The sequence below is a fragment of the Vidua macroura genome, chromosome 2 (assembly GCF_024509145.1).
Source record: "Vidua macroura isolate BioBank_ID:100142 chromosome 2, ASM2450914v1, whole genome shotgun sequence".
Taxonomy (NCBI): domain Eukaryota; kingdom Metazoa; phylum Chordata; class Aves; order Passeriformes; family Viduidae; genus Vidua; species Vidua macroura.
In genome coordinates this window covers 14,412,026-14,424,814 of record NC_071572.1, presented here as the reverse complement: position 1 = coordinate 14,424,814, position 12,789 = coordinate 14,412,026, and positions in this window count along the sequence as shown.

The window sequence follows — 12,789 nt, the reverse complement described above, 5'->3', positions numbered from 1 at the left end:
TTTTCTTGCCTCCACAAGTTGCGCAAGGATGAAGAGTCCACAGTTGTGCCGAGAGCTTGCTTGGCTGGCCATCAGGTGACAGATGAGGGAGCTAGATGACAGTCCCAATAAATGGCCCTTCGTGTCTGCTCCGCCGTCGCCCCCAGCCCTTCTTGCTCCACAGGCAGATCAAAGGGATCCTCTCTGGCTGCCAGCGCGTGGCTCTGAGCAGACACAGATGAGAAGAGAGCGCTGACTTTTCTCCTCTTGTTTGTATTTTGAACTCCGATCAGTTTAGACGTCACCACCCCGGGACAGCAGCCCCCTTTCCGTCCTCTTTCCGCATGGTCCTGGGAAGCCTCGGCCGAAGATCAAATCAGCACCCAGGGATTATTACGGGAAGATTTTTCTGAGCCCATAAATCTTTCCCTGGCAGCCACTAAGACAACCAAAATACCATGATTAGTCAGTGGTTCGATTTGACATGCATTTCTGGCTCTTTGCTTCACGTGACACCTCCATAGCTCACAGCTACCAGAATAGCCACAGGCTCATCCCCTCGTCCCCCTGGCCTGGGAGCCAACCCCGGGCGGTTGAGAAATGGGGCCAGGGACTGGGCAGACAGAGGAGCTTCCAATGACAGCCACAGCCAAAGCAGCTGACTTGGAATGACCTGGCTGGAAATCACAAGGGTAACACATTTGCACAAAGTGGCGACAAAAATAGATTCCCCCAGTTCGGCCATAATAAACCAAATTCTGTTTATAGAGGAGGCTTTGCATAATTCTGCTCTCAGTTACCAGCTGGGAACCAACCCAGAGCCCCCAGGGGTGGGCCAGCGCTGTCTTGCTCAACTTCCTCACTTTCAAATTGTCCCAATTAGAAGCACTTATACAGGGATTATCCCTGATTTTCACCTGGGCACTTCAGGGTCTAATTTCTACCAGGAATAGCAGCTCTGGGCAGGCTACACATTCTGACCTCTTAAAGCTTGCTTTTATTTCTTCTTTTTTTCCCTGCATAACTCTGGGTGAAGGTGTTCAGGAATCTCCTCCCAACACCTTTCTTTCCAAATCAAACACTCTCAGGACTTGCAGACCTTGCCAGGGTTGATAAATACCTGATCATTTTGCTGCACTGTGAGCCAGCAGACTTGGGAGCAGAGAAGGATCCCACAGGACTGGAAAGTTTCGCTTTTTGCTTAAGCCCAAGGTAAAGCCTTTTTACTGTATTTGTTTATATTTATTTATGTGGTGTCATTAAATTCTGGCTTACCCCTGTAGCTAAGCAGTGTTTGGAGATGACTGGATCCTAATATGGACTGTGCATGCTGTGTGACTGTTCCAGTGAGCTTAAACTGTCATGCTAAACAGACTGATACCTACACATGCTCTGCTCTGTTTGTGGGGAAGGATTACAAAAACATTATTTTTTTGTTGCTGTATAGCTCTGAAAATTGATTTCTTGTTTGAATCCACTTTCCATCATGACCATTTATAGACCACAAATCAGGATCTTTTGCTAAAAGATCTTGCCCTTTGCTAGCAACACAACATGTATGGGCAGTAGGGATGGAGGAGAAAAGGGATGCTTGTTTCTTTTTCCCAGCAGTTTTGCCAATGTCCAAGTTGGGACAACTCTAAGGTATTTCACAGTTTCACTAACACTGTGCAGTCGATTCCAAGCTTCAGTTTTGATACTTCTCCTGTTTTGGAAGTAGAGACCAAAGGCCAGATACCTCTATCAGTCATGAGTCCTGGTGATGAGGGACCAGGCCTTAAATGCTCCCACTCCTAGAGACGCTTTCCCCAGTTAAAGCCCACCAGGTACCAGATTTCTGTAACACAAGGCACAGATAAACCTCCACTGTTTTGAAATAGCAGGTGGGCACTGTCCATCCCAATTTCCCTGGGAGCCTGAGGTGAGAGTCAACAGTTCTTGTCCTCCACCAGCCCTTAGGCTGTGCTGCCATAACTGCTCTGGCACAGCCAGGATGCACAGGGAGAAATGGGGAAAACCCAAAACCAGAACAGCACAGAGGTCTCTATGGCCCAGGCCAGGTTGTCAGCCTCCCTCACTGTGTGACCTCCCAAGCAGACATAGCACAGCAGAGGTGAGCACTGGCTGGGCGGGTGGCTGGGGATGCAGCAGCAGGAGACACCCCGTGCACAGAACTGGGCTGGTCTGCTGTGGGGCCGGGGCCACAGCCCCAGGGCACTGCTGAAGTGCGTGTGCTGGTAGCACAGAGTAGCTGGGACCGAGGACACATAAATCAATCCACTTCCCCTGGATCCAGATTTGAGCAGAAAGAGGTCAAATGTATGGCTTGGCCAACTGAGGGTATTGCCATTAGCAGCCAAGGAATATTTCTGACCCCCATATGACATTCCTGCCTCCCTAGTGGGGCACTCCTGTCCAAGGTAATGTGCCTTTTCCTCCTCACCAGTTTGGCTGGAATGTGTAAAGTACCAGCACAGTTCCAGCCACAAGCTCTGTAATTTCAGAGGGGGCAAACGAGGCTCAGTCTGAACGTCCCTGTGCCCGGAGTGATTCCATGTTAACCCAACCAGATGTGCATCACTTGCTTTCCAAAGGAATTCCATCCATGGGTGGCTCTTTATACAGGTCAGTTCCTGGCGCTGATTTAACTGAACTGATTTAAAACCAGTGCCAGGTAAGCAGGTCCTCTAATTGTATGCAGATTTACTGTGCTATTCTCTCTCAGACCTACTGCATCTTCATGGCCAGCCAGCTAATGGAAGTAGTAAGAATCATGATCCTTATAAAGCTGTTTATTTGCCTGGAGATTTTTTTTGGCTTATAATTGAAATAAAACCACATTCTTTCCAGTCCCTTGCTCTGGAGTGATTAAAAAAAAAATATCATTATCAAAATGAGGTTTTTCCCTGCTTCACTTCCAGGCAGTTAGCCTTGTCTAACTAGGGAGCCTGCTCAGCCAAGACCCTCCTTTGTCAACAAACAAATTATCTTCATGCAGAAGCTCAGGTCTCCAGCACCTTTGGAAGAATCTTTAATGTCCATTAGTAAGAGAACAGATGGTGACTAAACAGCTGACTTACAAATCTCAGCATGAGACCTAGCACTAAGTGGGATGCAGTCAAACCAGGATCTTATTTTCCTTGGGCATAATTTGGAAGATCAGATCTAATGTTTGACTCACTAGATGGTGCTTAAAATTAGGGGAAATATTAGTGTTTCAATGATGCTGATTTGGTGGGATAGATAATACATTTTTAATCATGTGCATCATTTAGACTTTAAATTAGATTTAGATTTCAGGCTTTCAGCATATTTTCTGTTGAACTGACTGCTCTATTACAGTAGGCAGTCTGAAATAAAAAAAAAATTTAGATGTGTGCTGTGAAAAATATTGGCTTCCACACATGCAGAGGTTTTTTTGCTATAAAAAAAATTGAAAAATGGCCCAAGTTGCAATGTCATGTTCAGTTTAATATTACAAGTAGGCCATTGGTTAATAAACAATTGAATTATTATTTTAAATGTTGCCAATTATTTTTTAAGGGTCAAGATTATAAAAAGAGTTGTACAAGTGATACTAGGCTCATTACTTACAAGTGGCTTACTGTAAAATATTAGTTGCAAAAATCCACAGCAGAGGATTACCAGGCTACATTTTGTTCCAAAAGAAATCAGTGTAGTCCAGAGGACAACAGAGTAAATATTTCAGATGCTTGATAATGTACTGCATGAACAAATAACAGCAAAATGAGCCAAGTAATGAGCATTGCTATACAGGTTTCCTAGAAGTGCTAGTCAGAAAGATCATATTGATTTAAGTTGTCTTGTAAAAATCTTTGGACTCCAGTCTGTTCTTTATCCTTGAATAATCATTCACGGTAGTATTTGGGTCAGCATATCTATTTAAAGCAAAGGATGTTTAGCCCAGAAAGCAGTCCTTAAGAGCAAAACAGTAAGAAGGAGGAATTTTCTTGCAGCTAAAAGCAATATCTGGTAAGATCATGTCTGTGAATAAAAGCAAAAGAGAAGGTTCTCAGCTTGCATGAGGTGGGCTTAGGCCATGAGGTTTCCATTTTGGCAGGAGGAGGCTGGGGTTGCCTGTGGCTTTAAGCACTGTGCAAGTGGTGCCCACAGGACACTGTCCCTGTGAGCCAGGGGAGCAGGAAGGCAGCACAAAGCAGTGCCTCCCCCAGCCTGTCAGAGAAGTTCTGCAAACCCTCAGCACCCTGTATCCATCCATGTGCCACCTCAGAGGGGTCTGTGTCTGGGGACAGTGCTGGCAGCAAAAGCTTTCAGTGCAAGGCTCCATCTGCCCATGGGGAGAAGTGAGGTTTAGCATGGTCAGGAGTCAGAGCAGGGATGCCAGCCAAAGCTTGCTGCAAGACCATGGCTGCTAAGCCATGGCTGTGTGGCACTCTTCTGTGTTCTGTGGAAAAAGAGGAGGAAAGGACGAAATACCACTGGCACACCTGGGCTGGGAGTGGCCACGTCCCAGCTGGGTTACTCCAGCACCAGCTACACATGTGCAAGAAAGCATCCTGTGTCAAATTGTGAAAGGCAACATGAAATAACAGACTTTCAATCAGACAGTGCCTCATTTATTTCCTCTTCCTGTATTTTTCAGGTTTTGTTTGCCTCCCATGAAGATAGAAGCTGTTCCAGCTTCCACTGCCATCTCAGTGGGTTAGACATGAGCTTCCCTGGTGAATAAAAACAAGTTGGAAAATTTTAAACTTGGGTTCCCATTCCAGAGTAACTGCAGTGGGATGAGTCAGGCACTGCAGCCACAGGATAATGAAGGAGAATGTGTATTTTAATGAGCCCATTTCAGAGCCGATGCACTAATAGCTTTCACAACATCTCACAGCTGAGGGTGGAGGGCTGCTTGGGGTTCATCTGTTCCTGTGATGGCCAGGTGGCACCAGAGATGCTCTGCACTGAGCCCTGGCTTCCACCCCTGGGCAAGCAGTGCTGCCTGTGCTGTTGCTGGGGCAGAGAGGGACCTGCAACCCCTGCCCAGGGGCATCTTCCCTCTGCATCGAGCTCAGGGATGCTCACAGACACCTCTGGCTGCTGACTTTGCACAGCATGGGTTTGTACAGCCCTAGCTGAAGCTGCTCTGCTCATGGGGTCCCTTCTACATGTATGGAAGCCGTCCTGCTATAAAAGGAACATTTCTGACCCCCATGTGGCATTCCTGCCTCCCAAAGACCTTGGGGCTGGTTGAACTCTGTTCCCAACCCTTATTTGCTTGGGTAATGTGATGGGTGATGTAGTGGCAACAGCTGCAGCCTGGGCTGTGTGACCACTCATGGCAGGAGAGCTGGGCTTTCCCTTCTGCCCTGGCTGGACACAGCCACCCAGCAGCTCCCTGCACACAGCCCAGTCCACCCTGGCCTGATCTCCATGCTGATACCTGTATCCAGCACAAAACACCTACAGCTGGGATACACACCTCAGGTCTAAGAAAAGGATAAGGGGACTAGCCTGCCACGGTTCAATGGTCTTTGAATGCATTTACTTGTAATTAGGAGGAGGATGAGTTTTTATAGGGATAGAGATGTAAGGCACAACCAGTGCTCTGAGAGCACAGAGGAGAAAACTGACATTTTCCTATATAGGGACACCACAGAGAAGAAGTAAAGCTGCAGTGTTGAAATAAACCTGCATGTCTCTCAAACCAAGGTGCTTTTCACATAAGCTATTAGGATTCAGCTCTACTATCCTCTTTGATTTCCTAATTCACATTCATGAAAATGTTCTCCAAGACATGGACTGTTGGTGAGCAAAGTAAAGGTTACAGTGTAATCAGCAGCTGTTACTGCATGGGACAATGAGATCCTCATGTCTACACTCAGGTGATCACTCAAAGTGTTCCTAAAGTCTGTACACTGTTGCCATCATTGCTGTGATCACTGTTAGCAGCACCACCACATCACTTAGTGAGCTGGACTTGGTCCCTCCATGTCATGTAAGCCTCAGGTTTATCCTTGGGACTGAAGGGATTGCACCTGCACATGCTGATCCTTTTTCATTTATTCACAAGCTCTCAGGTTTGAGAGTGGGAGAGCACCCATGGGTGAAGTGCAGCTGGAATTAATTGCACATGCCAAAGGATGAAGGATGGATGACAAACCCCTAGGTATCTAGAGGGCTTTTTTTTCCTCAATGACTCCTGACTGAATAAAGCCATACTGGAGTGTGACAAAGGCATTGATGGAATGTGTGTCATTTGCCCCCCCAGTCTTCATGAGCTACTGACTGGTGTGTGATTAGCAAGCCTCTCTGATCACTTGTCAGGCTGATCTCAGAGCCAATCCATAGTGGCATGAGGTACTGGTGGCCCTGCTCACCAAAAAGGGAGAGAGACAACTCCCTCCACACCAGACATAGTCTAAATTCCACTCCTGAAAGAAATTCCTAGGGTAGTTACAGAAATTGTGTATGCCAAATTTTCTTCCGCAGGCCAGAGTCCTAGCAGACCATGCAGGATTTCAGTTATCTCCCCTCTTTCCCTGGTATGATCTGGATGCCAGCTGGGCATGCCCATAAACTGTGGATAGCAGTGAGCCAAACCCCTCATCTCCAAGGCACTCTCCAAGAACTAATGTACTATGAGCTCACTTTTATTAATTTTAATTTTGGAGTTCTTATGACAGGAACAATGCAAATACTGACTCTGTTGTGGAAGTGCAAAGGTTTACCTGCACAGAAAAAACACACAGTAAGCCCAAAACAGCTTGAAAGGCTGTTCTATTCGGCAAGTTTATTTTGGTCTCATCTGTCTAGGGTAAGGATTGACATAAGTGACTCTTGAAGGGAGTGACCACTCATGCCCTGAGCCCCAGCAGTGTGCACCTGGCATGACAGTGCAGCAGCATCTTCCTGCTACAATAGCAGAGTTTTCAGGGGACCTTGGCATTTTGCCTGAAGCAGGAAAATCATTGCTCTATGTTAGTTCTTCTGTCACTCCCAAGAAAGGAAACTGTAGACAAGTGAAGAAAAAGCAGGTGAAGAGGACAGATGGACCTGAAACTCTTTGGGGGGAAACACAAACTTTGAAATGTCTAAGAGCAACACACCTTCCCAATACTGCGAAGACTTACCTGCCCTTTGGTCTTCCAGGTGGCCCATCTCTTCAGGGCAGGTGGTATCTCTCAGCAGAATCTCAGCAGAATGTCTGGCATTATAAGTCAGCAGCCCTTGGATGCACTGCTCCAGCCTTGCCGAGGCACCCAGCAGTGCCCCCGGGCAAGCACACACCCTCCTCAGCAATGCGGGTCAGCCAGAGGCTGGGCTGGGCTGGGCTGGCAAAACCCCTCCTGCAGTAAACAGACAGTGGCTCTGGGGGTGAGGGTGGGGAATACAGTTCAGAAGGACATCAGGTTCTGCCAGAAAATTCTTAGTCCTCACACACAAAAAAACAGTACAGTTGCACCTTCCTCCTTCATTTAAGAAGCAACGCTGGTGTCAAGGAACCTCCTCTGATGCCAACAGAGTCATGTCCAAGGGGAGGATGCTCATGAGAGCTGAGTTTCAGTGAGAAATGTGGTTAAATGGAATTACCACACAATCGTGTTAATTCCATATCCTAGCATTAAAAGGAGGAAGAGTATAAAAATAAATGTATATGTCTCCATTTTTTTAAAATTACAAGTAATGCCATAATTAATATTTTCTGAAGGTCATTCAGGGACAGCAATACAGTAGTTTAGGCCAACCTGACCATATTGAAAGGGTGTAACTATGGCTTCCCTACCTTTGTGCTCTACCAGTCTTCCCCTTTGCTGAACCATGGTCCAGCAAGCAAGTTACCACAAAGAAAATTTCCTGAATTTGTACTGTGAAAATGAGAAATGTGGTCAGAAGAAACCTGATTTCAAAAAGTGATTAGGTTTATATATGTAGAGCAGTAGATAACCTCTCTGCTTTTACCTTCATTTAGCTCACAGTAACCTATGAATATGCCTACAGACCTGGCAAAAAAAAAAAAAAAAAAAAAAAAGAAACCAAAACAAAAGTAAACAAAACCAAAAAACAGCAAAAGAAAAGTCAAAATATTAACTTCACAAATTAGACTGGAGGCAGACTTTCAGCCCATCATTATGCAGGCAGATACTGTGCACTGCTGGTATAGCATTTCATTACACAGCTAAGTCAAAACTTCTAAAAAAATCGATTGTGTCTCCCATACTTCCCATCAGCAGCCCCATAACATCATTTCCAGAGTTTGAAGATTACAGTGTCTGGAAAGAAAACACTCAAGCTCAGGACATACCTTGAAATAGCCATATCCACTCACTTTTGACACACACCAGCTGTACATGTAAAATAAACAGTCTGTGCAAACAAACTGCACACTCTGATATTTCTGCTACTCCTGACTGTGGCTTAGAGGCTGTAAGTTGAAAGTATAAACAGAATATGAAAGCAGTCACCATACAAGTCACCTGTCTGTTTTTCCCCAAGCAGGTTTATTTGCCTTTGATGATATAAAATTGCTGCTAGAAGTCTAACAGATCTTCTGCAGGGAGCTATATTTTGCAATTTTCTTCAAATGAAGTTTGTGGTTGAATAAGTGTTTCTCAGTCCAAAGTTTACAGAGTTATATGAAAATAGAGAATGGTTTTGGTTCCTTCCAAGCCAATAGAAATTTTGCTATCAACTCTGGAACAAGCAGAAACATAACTTTCTTAGCACAGAGAAGCTTGGGAGGCTGTCTCAGCTTAATTTTTCAACCTTATATGCCAGCTTTCTCACCTGATATGCAGGGTATAATCAACTCCCAGTGGTCCTGTTAGAATAAAGGTAATTTTAAAGATCAGACCCTTTATAACTGAGCCCCTTATCTCCTAGAGAAGAGAGTCTGGTGAGTTTCTACCTACAGCACTTTATTTTTAATAGGTTAACTCTTGCTGTGTAGAGATTGTCAGTGGCTTGTATGGAGAGAGCAGGTCCTGGTAAGCAAGGATGGGGAAGGGCAGCAATAATCACTGCTAGGATGATCATTCTGCAGCCTTCACTGATGCTTTAGGGAGCAGAGTCCTCAGACACCAGTGTTATGTGGGAGCCCCTGCTGATCTCACCTGGGTTACTTCAGAAGCAATATTGTTTCCTAGTGCTTCAATTTCTGGAAATGTTTAATTAAATGATTAATAAAAATAATTCATTAAAAAAAATATTGATTTCTTTTTTTTTTTTTCCCTGCTAGTCAGATCAGGCATTCTCCTGATTTTCCTCTTATTTTCAGAAAAGAGTTACTGGAGAAAATACTGCATTTATACAGCTTCTGGAATTGCAGCACATTGTCATAAGTCCAAAAAAAAAAAGTATTGCAGAGAACTTCAGTTCCTACAGGCCATTTGTGGTTTCCCATGTACTGAAATGCTCAACTGAAAAGAAAAACAAGAGGATAAATAGGCATAGCTAAGACATCAGAAACAAAAGGATTCAGGTCACTTCCAAAGGCAGAAAGAGCAGTTAGAAGCCAAGGTCCCATCAGGCAGCTAAGCAATCCTAATGGCTACTGCTCCTCATCACAATGTCCTTCCTACTTACTCAAATTCTGTGATTCTGTTATCAAGGTGACACCAAAGTGTCAGATTTGTTCAGGACAGTGCTGTTTGCAATGGGCACTTTTGAAACACTCAGAAGGTGCTGGAAACCACCCTCCCATGAGGCCACTTTCTTAAGTCACTGCAGTCAATAAATCCTTTTGCTCTTAATTGTTTGGGTTTCTCTTAGAAACAAATATTTACCAGCTTCTGGTTTGGACAGCCTTCTAAAGGTCACAAATGCTAGCTCCAAGGAGAGCCAGGCTATTCAACCTTAAACTATTTAACCTTGGCTTCCTGTGGCAGCCTGCACTGCCATAAAAGCAGGCATCACTATGGGACGTATGTGCAAAGATGGGGGGGTAAAGTTCTTCTCCCCTTGGCCCACCTCAGCATGTTATTTTTAAAAGCTTATGTGTTCAGTGATGAAAATAGACATCTTCATTCTTCTTCTCCTTTTGGGTGGGTTTGATGTGTTGGGTGCTAATGGTATGCCCGGAAATTAGAATTACTTTCTCATTAACAAAATGTGGATGGAGGGAAGAGAAAAGGATTTTCTTGTGATTGGTATTAGTGGTGAAAATTCGTATTAGGAATAAAAAAGGGTTCAGGTTTTCCAAAACAACTTTAGTTCTTCTACGTCCCCTACACAGCTATAGGTGGGAAGCTGTAGCGCCAGAAAAGCTTCAACTCAGCTACTAGTCTCAACTTCTGAAGAGTATTCAGACATGAAATTATCTCTATCAGTATTTCTTATACCTACCTTTCATTTCATCATGAAAATGAAAGATTTCCAAAAATTCCAACCAGGAGAATCACTGGGGAAGGTATAATCCCACTTTGTGCCTTGACTCTTTTCGTGCTGACTCTTTACATTTGAACAGCATAATTTCTAATTACACCAGTCACTGCATACTCATTTGGGTTTCTCGCTTGTGAAGATAAAAAAATGTGTTCTGAGATACACCTTCTGCATGGTGAAGCAGTTTGAGGTTTGACTTTTAAACTTTAGTCATCTATCCTCTTCCTTTTTTCTCTTGTTTTGGTTTTGGTATGTTCTCTAGTGGCATTAGAGAAGATGGAGCCTCCCAGGACTGGGAACCCTTTCTGGTTCTTCTGAGTGCGAGCCTTCTTGCTTGGGTTCAGCAAGAACCAGCTCACTTTCCTTTAAGACTCATTATTTTTGTCATCTGACCTAGAAAAATCACAAGAGACCAAGGTCCCCCCTTGCATGTAGGTCAGTCATGTCTTCGGAAATATAGGGTTTGCTTTCTCACCTCTGGGATGGAAATTGATATGGTTGTCATAATATTCCAATTTGATTGCTCTACTGAGTGATGTATGTTTCCTGCAGAGGCATAACATGTAATATTACAGATACATGATATAAATATGCAGGCAAATAATAGCAGCTTTAAATTAGGTAAGAGTTTCTAACAGTAAAAACAACAAAAGGCTAGGACAAGTTGCCTAGGGAGGTTGTGAGGTTGCCATCATGCATGGCATCATCTTTAAAGTGTTCTGCAAAAAATATATTCCTTACAAATCTGCCTGGAGGCAAGGAGATGGATTAGATGGCATTCTGAACTCCTCTGTGGGCTGTACTTAAGGTTCTTCTGCTTCTAATAAGTGTTCAGTCACAAAGTCCTCAGGCTTTGGTGATTCACACAAGTGCATTTCTAAATAGAGGTGCTTTACTGAAAAACAAAAAGCTTTAAATAGGAGAAAGCCTGGGATGCATGCTGGTGTGTGATACTTTGGAGACATCATAATTGCTGTTTGCAAAATTTACTAAGCATGTCAGTAAGCTGAAAATGTACAGAACAAAGGGCATGCAAAGTGTCTGCCTGAAAGCACTGCCTCTCTTCACAGGAAGAGCCATTGGAAGGTCAGTGCCCAACATCACTGCTCTTTATAAAGCTGCTGCTTCCCAGAGATGTCATGACTTGAGAACTGCTGAGATAGATCCATATAGAATGCATTTTTGACAACTGAATGCAGTAGTGTGGAAATGAACTCCACCATCACTGATGTCAGAGCTAGTTTTTTCTTATTTTTTCTCCTACATGTCATAAAGATGAATAAAACAGGTAATTTTCTTTTTTAGATTGGTAGAGGAGAAAAATTTCTTGTTCTGGATATTAGTAATTTGCATTTCTCGATGTCACTTTCTTCTCTCTTTTCTTGAGGAGAAGGAGCAAGGTGTGCAAGATATCACTAAGCCAAAAAAGCCAATAAGCAAGACTAACCACAGCCATATTCTTCTCATTCATGCTGGCCCATACCAAGTTGAAAGAGGTGCAGCACAGAGACCCCCTGAAGAAATGGAAGCTGCTCTTGGTAAAGATTTGCCAGACAATGCAACACCAGTGAGACTGCTGGGATACAATAAGACAAATTCTGGAGGAATTATGCCTCCACATTGACATACATTGTGTTTCCTGAAATCCTGCAATTCAAAATCACTTCCCCAATGTACTGGTTCACTTGCTGCTCCAGCAGGACAGAATGACTTCACACAGGAAATCACAGCCACACTAAAGAAGCTCACGGAGGAATGAGATAGCCACAGCTTTGTGGGAAAGGACTAGAAATCCTGGGCACTGGGCTTTTCCCCCACAGATGTGAGGAGCTCCCTGCAGGGCAGGAAGCCTCAACCAAGCAGGCTAGATGGGTGCAATCCCAGGAGAGGCTAGCAGAGCTAGCAGAGCCTGGGTCTTGCTGAAGGGAATACGAGGGAAGGAGAGGAGCTTTCCTGGCCTGCCTCCACCCTAGCAGGAAGGGGTTTTGGAGGCTGTGGTCCCACCTCATGTCCTTCTGAATCAGGCTCCTCCAGAACTCCTGATCTGCTGGGGCTCTTTTCCAGGTGGAGGCTGGTGATAAATCCATGGTGCACAGCAGCAGAGCTTCACCTACCCCTGCAGCTGACCTGGCCTTTGGGTTTAGGTCAGAACACAACTGATTTCAGCTGCCTTGCTGGATGTGTGGCAGAGGCAGAGCACGTTCCTCTCCTCTCCTCTCAAGGGCAAGGGAAGAGCCCACATGTCCCATTTGAGTCATGACTGCATGAATTTGATGTCAAATGAATTTTCTCAACTATATGGTGCCGTCCAGTGTAATTTTCCTAATCTCCACGGAGCTCTTACCCCTCGCACTGCCCCACCTGATTGCTCTCATTGTGAGGATGCTCAGTAACATTTTATTGGGGAAACAGCCATAGCAGGGAATTAAGGGATGGCCTCATTCAGAGGTGTTA